The following is a 4,697-nucleotide window of genomic DNA, read 5'->3' on the forward strand; positions in this document are numbered from 1 at the left end:
AATAGTGTAGAGTTCCCCGCACTAAACATTGCAAAGAGTCTAAAAGAGGTGAAAGAGCTATAAAGAACTAAGGAAGAAGCCATTTGTAGCACTAAGAGGAAGATGTCTCACAACCAGCCTACGGATAATACATGCCGATATAGGAATGAAGCATGCATAAACTCGTAAGTCAATAGTGAATTTGGTTGCATCGAAGGCGGATAAATTCAATAATGAGGGCCGCCCGCAGATGATAGCAATTCGTCTTCACTAAGAGCTAACGACTAGAAATCTAGCAAATAGGACGCTTTGTCAATTGAATTAGTAAGTTATCCTGGTCTAGAGGGTGTTCTTCCTCCCCACTCTAGAGGCTAAACCAGTTAGAAAAGCGTCCCCCGGGAGTTTCGCAGTAGTAGATGACGTTCCTGGTACTAGTAGTCCATAGAACTAAGATTTGCATGCATGGTGGGTAACAGCATTGTATCTATCTTTTGCAGTCTGTAAATACGTATCCCAAAGTTGTAGATTCTGCTTCTTAAGGGCTGGGTGTCAAAGTCCTCAGTAGGTGGTTTGGTCCTTCAAATGCCTATCTGTTGTAGTAGTCCCCAAAGGCGGAGCTTTATTAGTTGTAGGTGGACGGACCTCAAGTCCTTTCCTTTCTCTAACGCTAATACCGCGGCCTGTCATGATTGTTGTCAAAGATGAAGGCCATACTGTAGTCATAAGATTGCGTGTCGTGTCGTTATTCTATATCGTGTACAGATTCTCATATGTGTTGTCATTCCAGTACAGCTAATCCGTGAACAGCTAACCATCGTACTGTCAAAATGGGATAGGTTCGATCTATGGTCATGGAAGGCCTCCTAAAAAGATCTACTAAATTCATCGAGTTGTTCCAAAGAATCAAAGCGCCCAGTTATTAAGAAAATCCCTTGTCGGCTTTCCGTGAAATATTCGTTTGGCCGAGGACTTCCATAGCTGTTCCTATTTCAACTAGGTAGGCCTTCGGTATTCATGCTTCCTTCTATCAAGAGCATTGTGGCAGTACGAAATCCTTCCTCAGCCTTGTTTCTAATTTTCACCGGGCATATCCGATTTTTGGACACTTGCTGCATCCCTTTTCTTGCTGCATTAGCTTAACCGTTCGCTTCTTTCCATTGCTTCAACGCTTGTTTCAAGCAATAGTCAAGAGTTACTAAAGTAGTTTGTCCTATTCAAAGCTATAATCAGTGACTAATATGCACACAACAATAAAGACTGTTGTTTTTTCTAGTGAGAAATCGAGTACTATTTTTACACAGCTATAGCGTCTGAGAATTTGACAGAAAAGCAAGGTTCAAAGCCCACGGAGCGGTAGGTCGACATTCCTTCTTCTTTCCAAGCTTCTGGTGGTATCTATACCTTTCGAGACCAAACCCTGCTACAATTCATTGCTGGAAGAGACTGCTAGATTTCTTTTTCATAGTTCGCTTCAGGGTTGTAGATAATGCTCTATCAAAGAGAGCCAGCGTACGTGCTCGAAAGCGTTAGTCAACTAGCTACTTGTCCTTGCTTTTCTCTAGTGTGCCCCTTCATTCAATCTCTAACTCAATGTCTACCCACATACCTTTCCTTTCTGAATCAGGAATAGCCGACTCAGGGTAAATGCTTTTCCCAGCTCAAAGGCAATGACTAGTAGATCCGGTGGTACCTAGAAAGCGAACAAATGTTCCCATGGTCATGATTGTTGACTAAACAGCCCTTTCTCTGATTCCCCTTGCCGACTTTGAACGAACTCATGCTTGAATGAGAACAAGCGATTTGCGACTTTGGTCCATGAATTATAAGATCATGAACAACCGATTATGCGACATCTCTCTTAGCTTATAGAAAGAGCTGAAATACTACAACCGATATTGCGACATCTAATCCAAACAATATCGGTTGTTCATCTTCGTTTGATTTGCGACATCTGATTCAACAAATGCAAGTTCGTCTTCGTCTGATTTGTCAATGGGAAAACGAAATCATGGGTGGAGGAAGAGGCTGTGATCGATAAAGGGGATGATGATGACTTCCATCTTTCTATGGATTTTCTCTCATTATAAATCGAAAGATCAGGTCAAAGCCTTCCAAACCATCCACTGGATTTTCATGTTCGTAAGGGAGGAATATGTGTGTGTTGTATATAAATAAAGGACTTTCGATTTAGCGTTGTCATTTTCACGAGTTTTTAGATAATCCAATTTTATGTGAGATTACTTTCATTTTTACTGAATCACTTGAATCAGTTAAAGGAGACGAGGCTTCTGGCCCAGCCAGAGGGGCTGTAGAGGAGAGTTTTGACTGCGGGAGAGGCAGGTCCAGGTAACGGGGAGAATCCGCTAGGCTGAGGTTGAGTGGCTCACTTCCTTGAGAATATAGAATCTATAACTAAGAAATGAGAATTGTTGACCCATATGATCTCAGGCTCATAAAGAGGATGAAACTGGTAATTTCATTCACACTTTGAAATTGAGCTCGTCAGTGATCTTTTCCAAGGTGTCTAGAGAAACCTGCTTTGAACATGACATTCGTACCCAAGGAAAGTTTTGGCAGGCATTACTATGATCTTGAAGCCCTTGCTAGGAGCTAGTCGGTACGGCTCACTACTAAAGAAGGTTCTGGCATGCTTTGACTTAGCCCTGTGATCCGCTAATTCATCTCTTGATCTGGTATTCCGCAAAGGAGGTGGATAGGGTCAGCCTTTTCTTCATGGATATGTTGATCTATCAGACCTATCTATAGTGGAATACTAGATTCTTTGCTACTTCCTGGATTATCCCTGTGTTTGCTGTTTCCAGATCCTACCTTCTTGTCCTTTGCGCTCAAGTCTATGGCCAGTACTGCCCGGGGCAATATTAGCAGTTTTCTGAGGGTTCCATCGCCTCTTGGTTGGTTTTTCTCCGCAAGCAGAGCAAGCTAGTTCACATCCGATTATCCTTACCGCACTAACCATTGCTGGCGAGGTAGCCTTGCCCTAACGTCATAGAGAAGACGTGCCGCAGCTGCCTTTCTAAGACCTGGTACAAGTGATGACCTTGCTGATAAGGGTCGAATGCGTAGTTCATTCGCATGTCTTTCGAAAGAATTGATAGTTGATGACGGAACGAACTGTTCGACCTTGATTTCTTGGCTTTGATGTTGTTATCACAATCAGGTTGCCATAACACGCATTGCTATGTTGAGACACCATGATCTTGAATCAGGATTGGATTGCCTTATCTTATTAGTAGGAAGAGGTGAAGTTCCCTTTTCTTTTCCCTGGGAAACGGTACCTGCATTCCCGTGAGCTTTTCCTATCCCATTGCTCTCTATTCTCTAATTCCCTTAATCAAACAAAGTTTATATACCCTCAGATTTGGGGATCCTTCTTTTCTGCACTTCCCCTTTTCTCTACTTCCCATTGGAGTGTACGGGGCCATTTTGAGATATGGGATAGGTCCGTTTTCATCAACCAGCAGGAGGAAAGCTAGCACATTTACCTTAATCCATTGCACTACTGAGAAGTTTGATGACTTCTCACCTTCATAACATACTTACCAAACCTAGTAAGGGATTTTGTACCTTAATCTAGTGAAAGGTGCACATCCGATCCCTAATCTAGCTCTCTGTGCAGAAACCCATTGGCAAAGAAACGGGTTGATTCTTCGGTTCAAGTGATGGTGGGGGATCAAGAAGAGTGGCTATGTGGGGTTTGAACTTGGACACGGGATTAGCTTAATTTGGATAGTTCATTTTATCACTCCACTGGGCCCTTGGCCTTTCTCCCTATGTGGATGGATGATAAGAAAAATGCCAATCGAACCAAGTAAGGGCTCCGCGTGAAGCATATTATGTAGATCTAGCTGACAATAATAACTGAGATCCTATACAAATAACGCATTAGCGACCCCTTGGATAGACAATTCATGCTACTCGACTCACCATCACTCTTTAGATACATTCGACCAAAAGCAAGCTTACCAATAAGAAACAGCTGGCATGGCAGTATCTTCTATATCTTCTATAATGAATATAATGTGCACACCTGGCTTTAACCAGATAAAATCTAGTACAGTGGGAAGGATGTCATATTTCTGGTCCACTACTTAGACTCTACGAGGGCTTTAGGTGAGGAACTACTTATCTCCCGAGGCACCCTTCTCCTGAGTCCTACCCAGCTCAAGTTTAAGAATGCGCACAGCCCCAAGGATAGGTAGAGGGGGATCTTGTTCTGTTCAGTGCCGCCTCTTCCTCGGCCATTCAAGAAAGGGATTTGCTTCTTCTTACAGGTCCTTGAGAAAAAGAAGAAAGATAGGAAAGGAATTAGGGCGTTGCCGAAGGCAATGGTCTAGCTTGTGTGAATGGATTTCATTGTTTTTTTAGATTCCACTATTTGTTCGATAGCAAGCAAACTCTCCCAATTTAGGACCTTCAGTGATCTTACAACGAACATTGTAAATGACAATCAACGAATTCCGGCGAAATAGAAGATCTACGGGTCACCATAGTCTTCTGATACACAAATAGGATTCCGCACTCTTAAACAAGAGGTTGCCACTTAGCATAAGGAAAGGGAAGAGTAAGGCCAGCATTGACTAGAGCTACTGATATCTCGGGACACTATGTGAAATAGCTACGATATGCTTGCTATTCTGGGAAGATAAGTCATGCCTTAGGAAACTAGTCATGTTATGATCGAATTGGAATGTGCGGGC

The sequence above is a fragment of the Triticum aestivum genome, chromosome 5A (genome assembly GCF_018294505.1).
Source record: "Triticum aestivum cultivar Chinese Spring chromosome 5A, IWGSC CS RefSeq v2.1, whole genome shotgun sequence".
Lineage (NCBI taxonomy): Eukaryota > Viridiplantae > Streptophyta > Magnoliopsida > Poales > Poaceae > Triticum > Triticum aestivum.